Raw genomic sequence first — 20,740 nt, 5'->3', positions numbered from 1 at the left:
AGTAGTTTCAGTTGTTCATTAATATCTCATTTAGACTGAATCTGCTTATTTCTTTCCTACACCTTTTGCAGACGAGATGAAAGTAAAAACACATTCTCTTCCTAATTAGTTCTCTCTCCACCTGTATTTTGTCAGGCCAGTGAACATGATGGTAAACTGTACTATTTGTATGGACCCTAGGTTACCCTGTGTTATCATATTAACTGTCGTATAACCTTAATTAGTGCTCCCGCTCACCTGGTGCACCATGCCAGGTGTGTATAATACTGACGTTAATGGGAGAGGGAAGGGGTTAAGGTGTGGTCTTTACTCCCAAATGTCACTTAAATATAACTTCCAAATGAAGAGAGACAATGATACATAAAGTAATCTGGGGGAGAAAAAAAATTAAAAATAATCTTAAAAGAGCCGTTTCACTCCACAGCATACTGCCATGGGACTTCACCTGCTGGCGATGAGAAGTAGGTGGTCACCTTCTCCCTCACCTGGAGTGCCTGTCTGGGGGCGTTGTTGGCACCCGGTGACATCAGGTTGGTGACCATTTGGCGTGCCCATCTCCATCCGGAGCGGCTCCTGGAATGACCTCCGCAGGTAGTTGTGGAGAACACTGGAATGACCTCCGCAGGAAGTTGTGGAGAACACTGGAATGACCTCCGCAGGAAGTTGTGGAGAACACTGGAATGACCTCCGCAGGTAGTTGTGGAGAACACTGGAATGACCTCCGCAGGTAGTTGTGGAGAACACATGTGGCCTTCACCCAGGCATCAACGTTTGAGGGGCTGAGACCAAGCACTCTCCAATACATTCTCCATCGGGCTTCCAAAATCCCAAAAGCGCATTCAACAACTAACCTTGCCCTGGACAGTCGTTTGTTGAAGATCCTTACAGGCTTTGGCAATGGCAGCTGGCATCCAGCGTAGGGCCTCATGAGGTTGGGTCTTAAAGGGAAGGCCTCGTGAGGTTGGGTCTTAAAGGGAAGGCCTCGTGAGGTTGGGTCTTAAAGGGAAGGCCTCGTGAGGTTGGGTCTTAAAGGGAAGGCCTCGTGAGGTTGGGTCTTAAAGGGAAGGCCTCGTGAGGTTGGGTCTTAAAGGGAAGGCCTCGTGAGGTTGGGTCTTAAAGGGAAGGCCTCGTGAGGTTGGGTCTTAAAGGGAAGGCCTCGTGAGGTTGGGTCTTAAAGGGAAGGCCTCGTCGCCGTCGAAGACGTGGGGAACAGGTCCCAGGTCTTCAGCTCCAGGGAGTGATGCAGGTGGTGGAATCTCCAGGGTGCCATCCTGAAGTGCCTGGCCGAAGGCAGAGTCCCGGAGGGTCACACCATCACCTCCCTTGTCGTAAGCACCAACATCGACAACACGGAAACAGTAGATGGCATCTACTACAGCCAAGAGTACAACTGAATATGTACCCTTGTAGTTGTAGAATTGCGAACCTGAGCAAGGTGGAGCCAGGATTACTACATGTTTCCCGTCAATGGAGCCAAGACAGTTGGGGAAATTCCACCTCTCCAGGATCTCGGCAGCGATGGCTTCCTCCTTGGGGACAGGCATGTATTCACCAACCAGACAGTCCCAAATGACTTGTGCCACAGAAGGGACAATGCCTGCCACCGTGGACCGTCCAACTCGGAAGCTGAATCCTATGGTCCTGTAGGAGTCCCCTGTCGCCAAAAATCTAAAATATAATTCAAAATAATGATCAATATTGTGTGTAACTTGAATTCCACCCACATATTATATCTACTCATATACAGTGCCTTGCGAAAGTATTCGGCCCCCTTGAACTTTGCGACCTTTTGCCACATTTCAGGCTTCAAACATAAAGATATAAAACTGTATTTTTTTGTGAAGAATCAACAACAAGTGGGACACAATCATGAAGTGGAACGACATTTATTGGATATTTCAAACTTTTTTAACAAATCAAAAACTGAAAAATTGGGCGTGCAAAATTATTCAGCCCCTTTACTTTCAGTGCAGCAAACTCTCTCCAGAAGTTCAGTGAGGATCTCTGAATGATCCAATGTTGACCTAAATGACTAATGATGATAAATACAATCCACCTGTGTGTAATCAAGTCTCCGTATAAATGCACCTGCACTGTGATAGTCTCAGAGGTCCGTTAAAAGCGCAGAGAGCATCATGAAGAACAAGGAACACACCAGGCAGGTCCGAGATACTGTTGTGAAGAAGTTTAAAGCCGGATTTGGATACAAAAAGCTTTAAACATCCCAAGGAGCACTGTGCAAGCGATAATATTGAAATGGAAGGAGTATCAGACCACTGCAAATCTACCAAGACCTGGCCGTCCCTCTAAACTTTCAGCTCATACAAGGAGAAGACTGATCAGAGATGCAGCCAAGAGGCCCATGATCACTCTGGATGAACTGCAGAGATCTACAGCTGAGGTGGGAGACTCTGTCCACAGGACAACAATCAGTCGTATATTACACAATTCTAGCCTTTATGGAAGAGTGGCAAGAAGAAAGCCATTTCTTAAAGATATCCATAAAAAGTGTTGTTTAAAGTTTGCCACAAGCCACCTGGGAGACACACCAAACATGTGGAAGAAGGTGCTCTGGTCAGATGAAACCAAAATTGAACTTTTTGGCAACAATGCAAAACGTTATGTTTGGCGTAAAAGCAACACAGCTGAACACACCATCCCCACTGTCAAACATGGTGGTGGCAGCATCATGGTTTGGGCCTGCTTTTCTTCAGCAGGGACAGGGAAGATGGTTAAAATTGATGGGAAGATGGATGGAGCCAAATACAGGACCATTCTGGAAGAAAACCTGATGGAGTCTGCAAAAGACCTGAGACTGGGACGGAGATTTGTCTTCCAACAAGACAATGATCCAAAACATAAAGCAAAATCTACAATGGAATGGTTCAAAAATAAACATATCCAGGTGTTAGAATGGCCAAGTCAAAGTCCAGACCTGAATCCAATCGAGAATCTGTGGAAAGAACTGAAAACTGCTGTTCACAAATGCTCTCCATCCAACCTCACTGAGCTCGAGCTGTTTTGCAAGGTGGAATGGGAAAAAATGTCAGTCTCTCGATGTGCAAAACTGATAGAGACATACCCCAAGCGACTTACAGCTGTAATCGCAGCAAAAGGTGGCGCTACAAAGTATTAACTTAAGGGGGCTGAATAATTTTGCACGCCCAATTTTTCAGTTTTTGATTTGTTAAAAAAGTTTGAAATATCCAATAAATGTCGTTCCACTTCATGATTGTGTCCCACTTGTTGTTGATTCTTCACAAAAAAAATACAGTTTTATATCTTTATGTTTGAAGCCTGACATGTGGCAAAAGGTCGCAAAGTTCAAGGGGGCCGAATACTTTCGCAAGGCACTGTAGCTACCTCATGACTGCTTATTTTGCTTTACTAATTATATTGTAATACTCATCAACCATCATTAACAATGCCTTGAAACAGTACAATTCAGTCTATGACTATATCAATAAACTGTAGTCCAGGCCAACTCTACTCTTAGATAGAATGGTACTATCTACTTAAAAGGGTTCTCTGGCTGTCCCCATAGGAGATCCCTTTTAGGTTCCAGGTAGTACCTCTTTTGGTTCAAAGTAGAACCCTATTGGGTTCCATGTAAAAATTAAGTATTATACCTGGAACCAAAAATGGTTATTCTATGGGGAAAGCAGAAGGACACTTTTGGAACTTTTTTCTCTAAGAGTGTATGTGAGTCCAATAAGAATGTAATGAATGACTGTAACTGTCTTGACCAACAATGGGTCCTGGAGAAGACTAGCCTACCTTCATCAGGGCAGAAGGCACCTTTCTTTTCATTTAGTAACATTGCATAATTAAAAAAGAATTATAAACCAACTTTGGGAAAAGTTATAATCCCAATGAACATTCTGTAAAAGTACATCTGATGTCAATTAGGGACTATTAACTAGAGCCCTTTAGCTAGCTAGGTTGCACATAAAAACAATGTATCAAATATCAATCAATTATTGTATCAAAGGCTTTAAAAATGTACTAGAATGTAGGTTACCGGAGACAAATCGCCAGGCGTTCAATTGGGCTGATGGACTGCCGGTAGTTGGTATCCATCCGGGTGATCCTGGCTCCAACCATCTGGAGCAGGTGATCGAACTGGCTTCGGTCCAGACGAAAGTAACTTCGGAATTCCTCTCCAAGCAGTCGAAGCTCTTGAATGAGACGGTGGAACTCCCCTGCCTGCTTTCGGGACTTTAACCATCTCTGGACCTACACAGACCTGCGCTTTCGGCGGGGCTGGTCCCGGCCCAACAGCGCGATCAAGACCACCTTCCTCAACGTTGGTCTCATTGTTGAAAGAGCCTACTTTGCTCTCTTGACTATTTATTATTGCATTTCGCTCAAAAACTGCATTTTGGAGGGAAATTATACTATAGGCTCTCACAATTCATTTGTGGATGTCATCGAATAAATAATATACTTGGCAAATAAATTAATAAAAAATGTGAAGAAAATCAAACTTTTTATGTAATCCCACATTTTTACTGAATGTGTGCAAAAAAAAAAATCTACATTCATATTTTGCTACTTTCTGTCAAGTCTACACATACAATTTGATGAAAACGTTCGATAAATCGAACGTATGCACCACACAGAACGCACTGCAACGCATTGCTGAAGGCAAATTCAGCGTTACATTGGAAATGAATGTACTTCTGGTATATCGAAACGCAATGACACAGTCGGTGTGTTCGAAGCGTAAGGACTAGGAACTGATGTACTGCGTTTCAAATGAATGGCACTCAAGACTTGATTTGATTTCAATGAGCTCAGTACAATGACTTGTGGCATCCTTCGATTTCGCTCCAACCGTTCTGAAACTAGAAGTTCAAACAGTTTGGGACCGAGGCGTTCTTATGAAATCCCACGAGCAGCAAGAGTTGACACTGCTACAGGTCAGAGAACGTGATATCCGTTGTATCCTTGAACAATTGTTCATAAGCTTTCGTTGGTTGCCTGTAGTTGTTTTTCCAAGATCTCCACGATGTTTGCGTCCATTGGATGCCTCTGTCCTGGGATTGTCCCATTACTCGGTCTGCATCAAGGCGAGTAGCTCCCTGGTCCTCTCCAAGTTCTTCAGAACAGCCTCCATGTGGCGCTATCTGCTCTTAGAATATCTGCACGTGAGGTTCCGGTGTCGTATTCACATTTTTGTCTTTGGAAATGTTAAAATGTTGTTTGAATTGATTTAAAAGTTTGTCTTGAAAAGTTTTGTGTTTTAACAACTTGTGTAACAATTTGTCATCGTTTTCTCTGCTTTCCCCCACAAATTGGGTTATAACTAGTTAACACAGCCACAAAGTCTTAAACCCCGCCCATTTCAAAAATATCTTCTTAAATTTTGCATTTAAATCTAACCTTAACCCCACTGCTAACCTTATGCATAACAAAAAAAAACACATTTTTGTTTTAATGAATTGTTACGATTTAGTGTCAGACTTTGTGGTTGTGGTAATTAGTGGACACCCACAAGGTGCTATTCTGGAGTGCACTTTCGGCACTTTCGGTCACTTCAAAATAAAAGCTAATACGTTCAAAATAAAAGCTAATACGTTCAAAATAAAAGTTGTGTAAATCATACAACCTGCCCGATATAATAGAAAAGAACACATGTAATGTCCTTCGAGAATAAAATTATTTTCCCATGTGAGTTTTCACTTAAATTGTTATTACTGAATATATGTGTAGATTTGTAGACTGAACAAATCTATTCAAATCTAAATATAGTCCAATTTAAAATCGAGTTACTGTATTGTGTAACTTTCAGTGTATTGACTCGAGCAATTGCAATAATTAAAACTACACCAATGACTGGGCCAATTAATTCACTTCCACTTTAACATCGATCTAATTGCAATCTTGCGCACGAACGAGTTTCTCCAATGTCAGATTGGAGTCAGGAGTGCAGGGAGAGAGAGGAAGAACGCAGCGTAACATTCCCACCCAGTCCAGCATGACTGATCTTAAACTTCCCTTCTATCGGCGGTGCAGCAACGACTTTGGTGCAGGTCTTTGAGAGACAGATATATTTAGCATTGCCCGATCTTACCCACTGTTTTCAGCGACAGACCGTAGGGTAGGCTAGAAAAGCATGAATATAGAACGCACTGAGGAGCAAAGAGACGGCACGAGAGGACGGTAACGGTCCGGATAGAAGAGTTGCTTTGAAGAGGGTGAGTGGAAGACTAATAGGACTGTTGATTCAATTGCATGCCTCTGATTGATGCTCTAGTATACCGTTTTTTTTTGTGTGTGTTATTTTTTTATACATGCATTTACGATTCATCCCCAAATAAATTATCATATTTGCTGTAAACTTGTTAAATATTTAGAATAATAATAGTTAGAATAAATGATACTTACCGTGTCAAAATGCGTAAACAAATCAAACAACTCAATATGCAAATATTTAGGCAGATTACTCAAAATATCCCTTCAGAGTAGTTGACTAGAATCCTTGTCTTTGTATTTTTTAAACAAAAGACCCATTAACTTTTCTCTGCCAACAAACTGCCTGTGTGTGGAGTCAGTTAGTCAGTCTACTTGTTTTGCAGAAGAACCCATAACTCAGCTGCTGCCCAACTTGTTTTAATGGAGCTCATATGAATAACTTCAAACGTGTTATTTTATCAAGCAGAAGAGCTATGTTGTTTTCTTATCTAACTGTAAGTTTTCATCAAATGTCAGACATTTCATATTTTCTGTGTGTGTGAGCGTGCGTGCGTGTGTGTGTGAGCGTGCGTGCGTTTGTGTGTGTTTCAATGCCATTTTAAAATGGCTGAACTAGATGTGTAGTTGTTGTGGTTGGTTCCTTTTATGAGTGGCAGGAATAGAAATTGTAAACGAGGAGACCACTTTGAAAATATATTACAGTTGTAAAAATGAAAATGCATAATGACATTAACACATGCACTGACATAAAAGAGACAAAAACACTTTAAATGCATTTCCAGAAGCACACAAACCATTTCCAGAAGCACACAAACCCTTTCCAGAAGCACACAAACCCTTTCCAGGAGCACACAAACCCTTTCCAGGAGCACACAAACCCTTTCCAGGAGCACACAAACCATTTCCAGAAGCACACAAACCCTTTCCAGGAGCACACAAACCCTTTCCAGAAGCACACAAACCCTTTCCAGGAGCACACAAACCCTTTCCAGGAGCACACAAACCCTTTCCAGAAGCACACAAACCCTTTCCAGGAGCACACAAACCCTTTCCAGGAGCACACAAACCCTTTCCAGGAGCACACAAACCATTTCCAGAAGCACACAAACCATTTCCAGGAGCACACAAACCCTTTCCAGGAGCACACAAACCCTTTCCAGGAGCACACAAACCCTTTCCAGGAGCACACAAACCCTTTCCAGGAGCACACAAACCATTTCCAGGAGCACACAAACCCTTTCCAGAAGCACACAAACCCTTTCCAGGAGCACACCAACCATTTCCAGGAGCACACAAACCCTTTCCAGAAGCACACAAACCCTTTCCAGGAGCACACAAACCCTTTCCAGAAGCACACAAACCCTTTCCAGGAGCACACAAACCCTTTCCAGGAGCACACAAACCCTTTCCAGGAGCACACAAACCCTTTCCAGAAGCACACAAACCCTTTCCAGGAGCACACAAACCCTTTCCAGGAGCACACAAACCCTTTCCAGGAGCACACAAACCCTTTCCAGAAGCACACAAACCCTTTCCAGGAGCACACAAACCCTTTCCAGGAGCACACAAACCATTTCCAGGAGCACACAAACCATTTCCAGAAGCTCACAAACCATTTCCAGAAGCACACAAACCATTTCCAGAAGCACACAAACCCTTTCCAGGAGCACACAAACCATTTCCAGAAGCACACAAACCCTTTCCAGGAGCACACAAACCCTTTCCAGGAGCACACAAACCATTTTCAGACGCACACAAACCCTTTCCAGGAGCACACAAACCATTTCCAGAAGCACACAAACCCTTTCCAGGAGCACACAAACCCTTTCCAGGAGCACACAAACCCTTTCCAGGAGCACACAAACCCTTTCCAGAAGCTCACAAACCATTTCCAGAAGCACACAAACCATTTCCAGAAGCACACAAACCCTTTCCAGGAGCACACAAACCATTTCCAGAAGCACACAAACCCTTTCCAGGAGCACACAAACCCTTTCCAGGAGCACACAAACCATTTTCAGACGCACACAAACCCTTTCCAGGAGCACACAAACCATTTCCAGAAGCACACAAACCCTTTCCAGGAGCACACAAACCATTTCCAGAAGCACACAAACCCTTTCCAGGAGCACACAAACCCTTTCCAGGAGCACACAAACCCTTTCCAGAAGCACACAAACCCTTTCCAGGAGCACACAAACCCTTTCCAGGAGCACACAAACCCTTTCCAGAAGCACACAAACCCTTTCCAGGAGCACACAAACCCTTTCCAGGAGCACACAAACCCTTTCCAGGAGCACACAAACCCTTTCCAGGAGCACACAAACCATTTCCAGAAGCACACAAACCATTTCCAGGAGCACACAAACCCTTTCCAGGAGCACACAAACCCTTTCCAGGAGCACACAAACCCTTTCCAGGAGCACACAAACCCTTTCCAGAAGCACACAAACCCTTTCCAGGAGCACACAAACCCTTTCCAGGAGCACACAAACCCTTTCCAGGAGCACACAAACCCTTTCCAGGAGCACACAAACCCTTTCCAGGAGCACACAAACCCTTTCCAGGAGCACACAAACCCTTTCCAGGAGCACACAAACCCTTTCCAGGAGCACACAAACCCTTTCCAGGAGCACACAAACCCTTTCCAGAAGCACACAAACCATTTTCAGACGCTCACAAACCATTTTCGGACGCTCCTTTTTGCTAGCGTGAACTAAGCTGGCAGACTTCAATAAGAAAGGCACTGTGTTAAAAGAAGCTAAATCTGCTTGTCATTTCTGTATTTATATATGCCTAAAATAGGTATTCCTTTTATCGATTGAAAACAAAACCAAATGTTTTGTCATAGTTTATACAATTATAATTTTTAAAGGAATAATATAATATGTTTATTCAGTCATTTAGACTGTGTATTACCCATAGACTGAATGAATATAATGGTATTATCCATAGACTGAATGAATATAATGGTATTATCCATAGACTGAATGAATATAATGGTATTATCCATAGACTGAATGAATATAATGGTTTTACCCATAGACTGAATGAATATACTGGTATTACCCATAGACTGAATGAATATAATGGTATTACCCATAGACTGAATTAATATAATGGTATTACCCATAGACTGAATTAATGTAATGGTATTACCCATAGACTGAATGAATATAATGTGTTTAGGCCTAAGCCACACTCATCTTTTTCCAGCCCAGGACAGGAACACCCAGAAACAGTATTTCTTTATTTTACTAGGCAAGTCAGTTAAGAACAAATTCTTATTTTCAATGGGTTAGCCTGGGTTAACTACCTGTTCAGGGGCAGAACAGGGGCAGAACAACAGATGTCAACCACCTTGACAGTTCAGAGATTTGAACTTGCAACCTTCCGGTTACTAGTCCAACGCTCTAACCACTAGGCTACCCTGCCGCCCCATTTGGTTTCCCAATAATCCTATATGATCACATTACTGGATCAACACTGCTGTATTATGAGATGCCTAACTTGTGCCATGATGCAATTTCTACGGCTGACGCCGTATGCAACTTCTTGGCAGAGGACTGTATACATTTCATTCACACACACACACACACACACACACACACACACTCAATGGTATCATGAAGTGAACAACATTCTTGGAATGTGCAGAAACATATTTCACTGTTTTCATGTTTATGAATTTTCTATACAGGCAATGTCAGAACACTGTACAGTACTACATTCAATTATAACATTATGATGACATGTTGATATAGTAATGCTTAATAATAATGAAATCCAGTAGGGTGTGAGTCAGTGTTTGTCTAGAGCAGAATACCCAGCCTGGTCTCATAGACTAGACGTAACGTAGTAAACGTAAATCCGAGGACACTCCAATTAGTATGATATGTTACATTTGGTATTGTTACATAAAACAGAAGGTAGAGAGAGAGAGATTAGAGAGAGATTACAGACAGTGGTTAGAGTGATTGGAGAAAGAGAGAGATTAGAGAAAAAGGGCTGAGAGGTTAGAGAGAGAGAGGTCAGAGAGATTTGAGATTGGATAAAGAGGTTAGAGATATTGGATAAAGAGGTTAGAGAGATTAGAGATATTGGTTAGAGAGAATAGAAATTGAGAGGTGAGAGAGGTTAGAGAGAGAGAGAAAGGGCTGAGAGATTTGAGATTGGATAGAGAGATTTGAGACTGGATAGAGATTTGAGATTGGATAGGTGGAGAGGTTAGATAGCTTGGAGAGATTGGATGAAGAGGTTAGAGAGATTGGTTAGAGAGATTGGATAGAGGTTAGAGAGGTAAGAGAGATTGGATAGAGGTTAGAGAGATTGGATAGAGGTAAAAGAGATAGGATAGAGAGGTAAAAGAGATTGGATATAGAGGTTAGAGAGATTGGAGAGAGGTTAGAGAGAGAAATTAGAGAGACAGATTAGAGAGAGGATAAAGTGAGCTATTAGAGAGATATTACAGAGAGGTTAGAGAGAGAAAGATTAGAGAGAGTTTAGAGAGACGGAGAGAGGCTAGAGAGACGGAGAGAGGCTAGAGAGACGGAGAGAGGTTAGAGAGACGGAGAGAGGCTAGAGAGACGGAGAGAGGCTAGAGAGACGGAGAGAGGCTAGAGAGACGGAGAGAGGCTAGAGAGACGGAGAGAGGCTAGAGACATTCGGAGAGAGGCTAGAGAGACGGAGAGAGGTTAGAGAGACGGAGAGAGGCTAGAGAGACGGAGAGAGGCTAGAGAGACGGAGAGAGGCTAGAGAGACGGAGAGAGGCTAGAGAGACGGAGAGAGGCTAGAGAGACGGAGAGAGGCTAGAGAGACGGAGAGAGGCTAGAGAGACGGAGAGAGGCTAGAGAGACGGAGAGAGGCTAGAGAGACGGAGAGAGGCTAGAGAGACGGAGAGAGGCTAGAGAGACGGAGAGAGGCTAGAGAGACGGAGAGAGGCTAGAGAGACGGAGAGAGGTTAGAGAGACGGAGAGAGGCTAGAGAGACGGAGAGAGGTTAGAGAGACGGAGAGAGGCTAGAGAGACGGAGAGAGGCTAGAGAGACGGAGAGAGGCTAGAGAGACGGAGAGAGGCTAGAGAGACGGAGAGAGGCTAGAGAGACGGAGAGAGGCTAGAGAGACGGAGAGAGGTTAGAGAGATTAGAGATTAAAGAGAGAGAGAGACAGACAGACAGACGAGAGAGAGAGGCTTATTTTCTTTTCGTGTAAATGTTGTATTTGGTGATGCTACTGGCAAACCTGTTATTTGGTGGAATGTGATTGCCAGTGGGCCAGACCAGGGCATGGTTGTGACCCTATCTTACCTTACAAGGCTACTTCCGACCATTATACGACAGATGCCGGGAGCTGACGCAGTTGTAGTCAATGTGGGGTCAAATGACAGCAGGAGGGCTAGTTCGGAACTTCTGAAATTAGATTTTAAAAAACTGATTCTAGCACTGAAAGATTCCAAAAAGCGGCCAATTTTTTTCAGGTCCGGTACCATCGTCTAGCCGCGGCTGTGAAAGATTTAGCAGGCTATTGACATTACACACCTGGCTAAAATATTACTGTAGCTCTGTTGGAATCACTTTTATAGATAACTTTGACACCTTCTGGAAACAGAAGATACTCTACTGGAATAACGGAGTCCATCCAAATGATCTTGGCTCCTGGAACTCTGTCCACGCATTTCAAGTATGCTTTGAAACAATGATTTATCAATGACCCAAGCCCAGCTCAGCTAATCCCTACCACTGTGTCACTGAGTTGTCATAATGCTTCAGCAAATGTACATTATACCAGGGGGCGTTGGCAGACACAATGTAAGTAACTTAATTTTATTTTACCTGCCCTGAAAGCCTCTGTCGAGCCTACAGCTATGAACCAGAGTTATAGTGTTAGCACTGAGGCAGTGTGCCCTAGTAGGACGTCCACTGTGTACAGCTCACCGTGCACTAGCAGCTCCAATATAAATAACATGAGCATGTCTACTTATGATAAGATCTCCAGTAAAGCAATAAAAACAATCAAGCATCCCAGAAAAGTAATAGATCCATAATAAACCCCAGGAAGAGTAGCTGCTGCCTTGGCAGGAACTAATGGGGATCCATAATAAACCCCAGGAAGAGTAGCTGATGCCTTGGCAGGAACTAATGGGGATCCATAATAAACCCCAGGAAGAATAGCTGCTGCCTTGACAGGAACTAATGGGGATCCATAATAAACCCCAGGAAGAGTAGCTGCTGCCTTGACAGGAACTAATGGGGATCCATAATAAACCCCAGGAAGAGTAGCTGCTGCCTTGACAGGAACTAATGGGGATCCATAATAAACCCCAGGAAGAGTAGCTGCTGCCTTGACAGGAACTAATGGGGATCCATAATAAACCCCAGGAAGAATAGCTGCTGCCTTGACAGGAACTAATGGGGATCCATAATAAACCCCAGGAAGAATAGCTGCTGCCTTGACAGGAACTAATGGGGATCCATAATAAATACACATCTCTGGTTGAGAGAGAGGTCAGGCCACAGCACAGTGAAGGGCAGCGAGGGAGAGAGATAATTGCTTGTGTTTTCATTGAGTGACTCAGCAGCATTCCGTGATTCCTTATGAGACCCTGTCTGTCCTCGTCCCATCTGGAGCCAACTGCGTTATGCTATGTTGTTATGTCTACGCTTATCCAGGGTCACCTAAAGGTCTCTGCGGGAACTATTGGGAGAACGTTCTTTAATTTGAATAACTTAACTATATTTTCACACATACCATATGTGGTAAACCACGAGCCAGAAACCACGAGCCAGCAACCACGAGCCAGAAACCACGAGCCAGCAACCACGAGCCAGAAACCACGAGCCAGAAACCACGGGCCAGAAACCACGGGCCAGAAACCACGAGCCAGCAACCACGAGCCAGAAACCACGAGCCAGAAACCACGAGCCAGCAACCACGAGCCAGCAACCACGAGCCAGAAACCACGAGCCAGAAACCACGAGCCAGAAACCACGTGCCAGCAACCACTGGCCAGAAACCACGAGCCAGAAACCACGAGCCAGAGACCACGAGCCAGCGACCACGAGCCAGAGACCACGAGCCAGCGACCACGGGCCAGCGACCACGAGCCAGAAACCACGAGCCAGCAACCACGAGCCAGAAACCACGAGCCAGCAACCACGAGCCAGCAACCACGGGCCAGCAACCACGAGCCAGAAACCACGAGCCAGAAACCACGAGCCAGAAACCACGAGCCAGCAACCACGGGCCAGAAACCACGAGCCAGAACAGCTGCAATGCACCATCAGATCCGGTGACTGAAACGGCCAATGACATATGGTTAACATCGTTTTCATGCTCATCAAACCATTCATCGACCGCTCATGCCCTGTGGATGGGAGCCTTGTCATCCTATGGGGGCTTAGCCATGGTAGCCAAAATAATGGACTGACCATTTCTTTTTTTAAAATTTTATACATGACCCATAGAGACAGATAGAGAACTCATCTTTGTATATGTGCCATTATAGTGTATGTGACAGCATGGGCAACGCCATTGGGACTATCTCCATTCTAAAGTGATATTTGTTCTTCTTCTAATTCTTCATGGGCTGATTTTTCTCCAAGCTCATAGGAATTCCCACCCAGTTGACCACTCAATGGCAATGTCCATGCTAAAAAGGGTTAAATCCATGACGAGTCCTCTATCTATCTCTATGATGACACTCTGATGTTAATTGCTTAATTTATTCAGGAACCACACCTTTCAATATACTTTGTATCCCTAATTTATTTGTGTTTCCATTATTTTAACAGTTACCTGTATGTTTACTTTGAAGATCTTAGCTCAATTTACATGCTCAACAAGCATGTAAAGATGTGCATTTCATTGGATGGTACAGGAGGCCCTGTTCTTCAGTGGAATGTATTCTAATGAGCCATGACCAACTCTTGAGCTAAAATATGCATAGTTGTCATGTGAGACCAGAGCCTTGTTCTCTCTCCCGGCAGGTAGCCTAGTGGTTAGAGTGTTGACCTAGTAACCCAAAGGTTACAGGATCAAATCCCTCAGCTGACAAGGTAAAAAATCTGTTGTTCTGCCTCCTGAACAAGGCAGTTAACCCACTGTCTTTGAAAATAAGAATTTGTTTTTAACTGACTTGCCTAGTTAAATAAAGGTAAAATAAAAAATGCTCAAATCAGTTTAGTTTTTCAAATCCATTTTGGAATATTGACTGTTCAAACAGCCAGTTACAAGTGAGCAGATCAGATGTGTGTTCAGACAGCAGTCATTTGCTGACATGGCTACACTAGTTGTCGTAGTAATAACTGGTGTGTGCCCAGTGGTGAAGGCTGATTGGTAGTGGTCACTCAGAAGTTATGTAGCAAGCTAAAACCGTAGAGCCCCACATTGGAGGTGTCATGATACGCATAAAACCTTGCTGTCAAACAGGGAAATGGTTTTATTCATTTTTCCCATAGTGGATTTTAGAAAGACTTCAAATAAGGGCTGTGTTTCCTGTAGGCTTACCGTGGCGAGACGTTTTGATTACCTTGTAAATCTCTCTCGGACAAGGTGACTTTTATCAAAGCCCTTAATTTAAACGATTGGAACCATTTCCCTGTTTGACTGCTAGGTTTTATGGGTATTATGACTCATACTGTGGTACTCTATGCCTCGCCATGGATGTTTCCCAGTTACTTTGAATGTTCAAAATCATAGTGTAAGAACACTTTCAAAACAAGTCCTTTTTGGCTAGCTAGCTAGGTAGCCACAGCAGTCAGCTAGCTAGGTAGCCACAGCAGTCAGCTAGCTAGGTAGCCACAGCAGTCAACTAGCTAGATGGCCACGGCAGTCAGCTAGCTAGGTAGCCACGGTAGTCAACTAACTAGGTAGCCACGGCAGTCAACTAACTAGGTAGCCACGGCAGTCAACTAGCTAGGTAGCCACGGCAGTCAGCTAGCTAGGTAGCCACGGCAGTCAGCTAGCTAGGTAGCCACGGCAGTCAGCTAGCTAGGTAGCCACGGCAGTCAGCTAGCTAGGTAGCCACGGCAGTCAGCTAGCTAGGTAGCCACGGCAGTCAACTAGCTAGGTAGCCACGGCAGTCAACTAGCTAGGTAGCCACGGCAGTCAGCTAGCTACGTAGCCACGGCAGTCAGCTAGCTAGGTAGCCACGGCAGTCAGCTAGCTAGGTAGCCACGGCAGTCAACTAGCTAGGTAGCCACGGCAGTCAACTAGCTAGGTAGCCACGGTAGTCAACTAGCTAGGTAGCCACGGTAGTCAACTAGCTAGGTAGCCACGGCAGTCAACTAGCTAGGTAGCCATGGCAGTCAGCTAGCTAGGTAGCCACGGCAGTCAGCTAGCTAGGTAGCCACGGCAGTCAGCTAGCTAGGTAGCCACGGCAGTCAGCTAGCTAGGTAGCCACGGCAGTCAGCTAGCTAGGTAGCCACGGCAGTCAGCTAGCTAGGTAGCCACAGCAGCCAGCTAGCTACGTAGCCACGGCAGTCAGCTAGCTACGTAGCCACGGCAGTCAGCTAGCTACGTAGCCACGGCAGTCAGCTAGCTAGGTAGCCACGGCAGTCAGCTAGCTAGGTAGCCACGGCAGTCAGCTAGCTAGGTAGCGGTGTAGCTTTCTAGCATATTCACTTAGCTAAACAATGAACAAGCTAGTTAGCTACCACATGTTCTTGTCAGACTGTCAACAGAGTAACTAGCGAACAACAAGATATGCCAAATAACAGTCTAGAAACCTTTTGAGGGCAAATAAATTCTAATTTGGACAATTCAGACACAAGTAGCATGGCCAGGAATCAGATTTGAGGCACTTCAAACTGCCAATGTGAACAAGGTGGATTGGTTGGGCATGGTTGGAGCCAGAGCAAGGAGCATGGTTGTAGCCAGAGCAAGGAGCGTGGTTGTAGCCAGAGCAAGGGGCGTGGTTGTAGCCAGAGCAAGGGGCGTGGTTGTAGCCAGAGCAAGGGGCGTGGTTGTAGCCAGAGCAAGGGGCGTGGTTGTAGCCAGAGCAAGGGGCGTGGTTGTAGCCAGAGCAAGGGGCGTGGTTATAGCCAGAGCAAGGGGCGTGGTTGTAGCCAGAGCAAGGGGCGTGGTTGTAGCCAGAGCAAGGGGCGTGGTTGTAGCCAGAGCAAGGGGCGTGGTTGTAGCCAGAGCAAGGGGCGTGGTTGTAGCCAGAGCAAGGGGCGTGGTTGTAGCCAGGGCAAGGGGCGTGGTTGTAGCCAGGGCAAGGGGCGTGGTTGTAGCCAGGGCAAGGGGCGTGGTTGTAGCCAGGGCAAGGGGCGTGGTTGTAGCCAGGGCAAGGGGCGTGGTTGTAGCCAGGGCAAGGGGCGTGGTTGTAGCCAGGGCAAGGGGCGTGGTTGTAGCCAGGGCAAGGGGCGTGGTTGTAGCCAGGGCAAGGGGCATGGTTGTAGCCAGGGCAAGGGGCATGGTTGTAGCCAGGGCAAGGGGCATGGTTGTGTAACTTTCTCCTACAGCAGATAGAGATCAAGGCCACAGTACAGTGAGAGGCCTGGGAAATGGCAGCCGGGAGAGACGAGAGCTCTATGGGAGGACAGTAACAAGGACCATGACCTGGGAACGGGCAGCCTGGAGAGAGGACATAGCTCTATGGGAGGACAGAGCTCTATGGGAGGACTGTTACAAGGACCATGACCTGGGAACGGGCAGCCGGGAGAGAGGACAGAGCTCTATGGGAGGACAGAGCTCTATGGGAGGACAGAGCTCTATGGGAGGACAGAGCTCTATGGGAGGACAGTAACAAGAACCATGATCTGGGAAAGGAAAAAGCAACAGGACAGCGCTCTATGGGAGGACAGTAACAATGATAACAGTGGTTAGTTGGTCTTCGCTCTGCTCTGTTTGTCAGGGCTGTCCCACAGTAGACATGGGAATGTTGCACATGTGTGTCACTGCTGCGATGTGTGTGCAGCTGTTGTTTTTAGGGAGATAGGCTTTGCCATCAAGGCCCAGTGTATCCAGTGTTCACCACTATAGTGGGACAGGAAGTGTGTGTGTCCCTGTTCCAGGTGTTCAGCGCCATGGTGTGACAGGAAGTGTGTGTGTGTGTCCCTGTTCCATGTGTTCAGCGCCATGGTGTGACAGGAAGTGTGTGTGTGTGTGTCCCTGTTCCAGGTGTTCAGCGCCATGGTGTGACAGGAAGTGTGTGTGTGTGTGTCCCTGTTCCAGGTGTTCAGCGCCATGGTGTGACAGGAAGTGTGTGTGTGTGTCCCTGTTCCATGTGTTCAGCGCCATGGTGTGACACGAAGTGTGTGTGTGTGTGTCCCTGTTCCAGGTGTTCAGCACCATGGTGTGACAGGAAGTGTGTGTGTGTGTGTCCCTGTTCCAGGTGTTCAGCGCCATGGTGTGACAGGAAGTGTGTTTGTGCGTGTCAGTATGTGGGTCATGGCTAGAGGTCAGAGGTCGAGGTCAAAAGCCATGGTCCTCCACAACAAGGGACCCTTACAACGCTAACCTCCATGTTCTTCAGGCTACTCTATAGGCCCTATATATCTCCCTTTACGTCAGACTTCCACCACATGTCTTGACAATTCGCGTTGAAAGCGGAATGAGGAAGAACTCGGGTTTGTTGTTCTGGAAAGTTGTGAAAGTCTCTGAAAAAGTGTTCTTTTGGAGAAAAAAATGTGTTACTATCTAGCTACCTTTTGAGTTTGGATTCTGTGACACTGTTGCCGGGACTGCTGTTATCTGTCCAGAGATCCTACCGACCAAGGGTCTGATGAGCTGCTTTGCGTAGCAGCTAGCCTAGCTGCCACTGTTAGCTGCGTATCAAGCTAGATGCTATTTCTCTGTAAACAAATTGACAACAGACTTTCAGCATGCTTATAGAGAAGGGCACTCAACATGTACTGCACTGACAGAAATGACTGATGATTGGTTGAAAGAAATTGATAATAAGAAGATTGTGGGAGCTGTACTGTTAGATTTCAGTGCGGCCTTTGATATTACTTGACCATAAGCTGTTGTTGGGAAAATATATTTTATGGCTTTTCAACATCTGCCATATCGTGGATTCAGAGCTATCTATCTAATAGAACTCAGAGGGGGTTTCTTTCATGGAAGCTTCTCTAATGTCAAACAAGGGTGTGGTGTACCACAGGGCAGCTCTCTAGGCCCCCTGCCACTGGCATTAAACAAAGCCTGTGTGTCCATGTATAAGCAACCACAGCTAATGAAGTCACAAACCCTTAACAAGGAGTTGTAGTCAGTTTTGGAATGGGTGGTCAGTAATAAACTGGTCCTTGAACATCTCTGAAACTAAGAGCGTTTGTATTTGGTACAAATCATTGCCTAAATTCTTGACCTCAGCTGAATCTGGTAATGAATGGTGTGGCTGTTGAACAAGTTGAGGAGATTAAATTACTTGGCGTTGCCTTAGATTGTAAACTGTCATGGTGAAAACATAGATTCCATGGTTGTAAAGATGGGGAGAGGTCTGTCCCTATTAAAGAGATGCTCTGCTTTTTTGACACCACACTCCAAAAAGCAAGTCCTGCAGGCTCTAGTTTTGTCTAATCTTGATTATTGTCCAGACATGTGGTTAAGTGCTGCAAAGAAAGACCTAGTTGGGCTCCAGCTGGGCCAGAACAGAGCGGTACGCCTTGCTCTTCATTGTAATCAGAGGGCTGATATAAATACTATACATGCCAGTCTCTCTTGGCTGAGAGTTGAGGAGAGACTGACTGCATCACTTCTTCTTTTTATAAGAAACATTAATGTGTTGGAAATCCCAAATTGTTTTCACAGTCAACTTACACACACAGCTCTGACACACACACACTTACCCCACGAGACGTGCCACCTGGGGTCTTTTCACAGTCCCCAAATCCAGAACAAATTCAAGAAAACGTACAGTATTATATAGAGAGAGCCCTTATTGCATGGAACTCCCTTCCATCTCATATTGTTCAAATAAACAGCAAACCTGTTTTTTTTTTTTAAAACAAACAGATTAAGCAACACCTCACGGCACAACGCCTCTCCCCTGTTGAACCTGGATACTCTGTTTCTATGTTTTGACATGTAGGCTGTATGTGCCATTAGATAATGTATGTAGTTCTGTCCTTCAGAGGTTCTTGTCTGTTAATGTTCTGTATTATGTCATGTTTCATGTTTTGTACGGACCCCAGTGTAACGATGCACGCTGAGAGTCGGGAAGCAAGTTCAGGGAGTGAATACATTTTTAATAAATAAATGAAACAAACACGTAACACAAACACCGCACGGACATGAAACAGAAACAATGGCGACTGAGGAAGAAACCAAAGGGGAGTGATATATATATATATATATATATATATATATATATATATATATATATATATAGGGCAGGTAATCAAGGATGTGATGGAGTCCAGGTGAGTGTCATCTTGCGCTAATGCGCGTAACGATGGCGACAGGTGTGCGCCTTAAACGAGCAGTCTGGTGACCTAGAGGCCAGAGAGGGAAGCACACGTGACAGCCAGGAAGAGTATCTGCTACTTTCGCAAAAGCTAATGGGGATCCTAATAAAATACCAAATACCTTTTTACAAGATGTGTGTTGAAAGATTTAGTTCACATACTGTAGATTCGTCAAATAATGAAAAGATTGTAATTGAATATGACTTGGACCATGTATTTTGCGCTGTGAACCCTCATGCTAAAACACTAGCCTACATGAGAGTGGTCTCTTTCCACAGCCAAGCCTTTAGTCTTGTCGTTGTGAGGCACTCTTCATACTGAATGTGTCACGTCTTTAGAGCGTTGGGCCAGTAACCGGAAGGTCGCTGGATCGAATGCCTGAGTTGACGAGGTAAACAAATCTGTTGTTCTGCCCCCTGAGCAAGGCAGTTAACCCACTGTTCCCCGGGCCCTGAAGAAGGCAGTTAACCCACTGTTCCCCGGGCCCTGAAGAAGGCAGTTAACCCACTGTTCCCCGGGCCCTGAACAAGGCAGTTAACCCACTGTTCCCCAGGCCCTGAACAAGGCAGTTAACCCACTGTTCCCCAGGCCCTGAACAAGGCAGTTAACCCACTGTTCCCCAGGCCCTGAACAAGGCAGTTAACCCACTGTTCCCCGGGCCCTGAACAAGGCAGTTAACCCACTGTTCCCCGGGCCCTGAACAAGGCAGTTAACCCACTGTTCCCCGGGCCCTGAACAAGGCAGTTAACCCACTGTTCCCCGGGCCCTGAACAAGGCAGTTAACCCACTGTTCCCCGGGCCCTGAACAAGGCACTTAACCCACTGTTCCCCGGGGTGCCGAAGACGTGGATGTCGATTAAGGCAGCCCCCCCCCCCCCCCCCCCCCCCCCCCGGCTTCACATCCTTTCTTGTTCAAGGCCTTCTGGTACTTTGTATTAGACCATCCTACTGTCTGGTTGAACTATAGTACTGCTGTCTGGTTGAACTATAGTACTGCTGTCTGGTTGAACCATAGTACTGCTGTCTGGTTGAACTATAGTACTGCTGTCTGGTTGAACTATAGTACTGCTGTCTGGTTGAACCATAGTACTGCTGTCTGGTTGAACTATAGTACTGCTGTCTGGTTGAACTATAG

At 45.4% G+C, this 20,740-nt stretch overlaps 1 protein-coding gene and 1 pseudogene across 1 annotated transcript in view; one reads left to right on the top strand and one right to left on the bottom strand.

Annotated features, from left to right (window-relative positions):
• Positions 1–413: 413 nt before the first annotated feature.
• On the bottom strand, positions 414–4,317 carry LOC139383288 (uncharacterized; annotated as a pseudogene).
• A 1,581-nt stretch (positions 4,318–5,898) lies between these two features.
• Positions 5,899–20,740, top strand: part of LOC139383282 (growth arrest-specific protein 2-like) — a 56,774-nt gene continuing 41,932 nt past the window's right edge. Inside the window, exon 1 of the mRNA XM_071127731.1 lies at positions 5,899–6,200. The gene's annotated coding sequence lies outside the window, so the exon portion shown is untranslated. The remainder of the gene's footprint in view (positions 6,201–20,740) is intronic.

Source organism: Oncorhynchus clarkii, chromosome 2 (genome assembly GCF_045791955.1).
Source record: "Oncorhynchus clarkii lewisi isolate Uvic-CL-2024 chromosome 2, UVic_Ocla_1.0, whole genome shotgun sequence".
NCBI lineage: Eukaryota > Metazoa > Chordata > Actinopteri > Salmoniformes > Salmonidae > Oncorhynchus > Oncorhynchus clarkii.
Note: the sequence above shows the minus strand (reverse complement) of the source record. Positions and strands in the feature narration are given on the sequence as shown.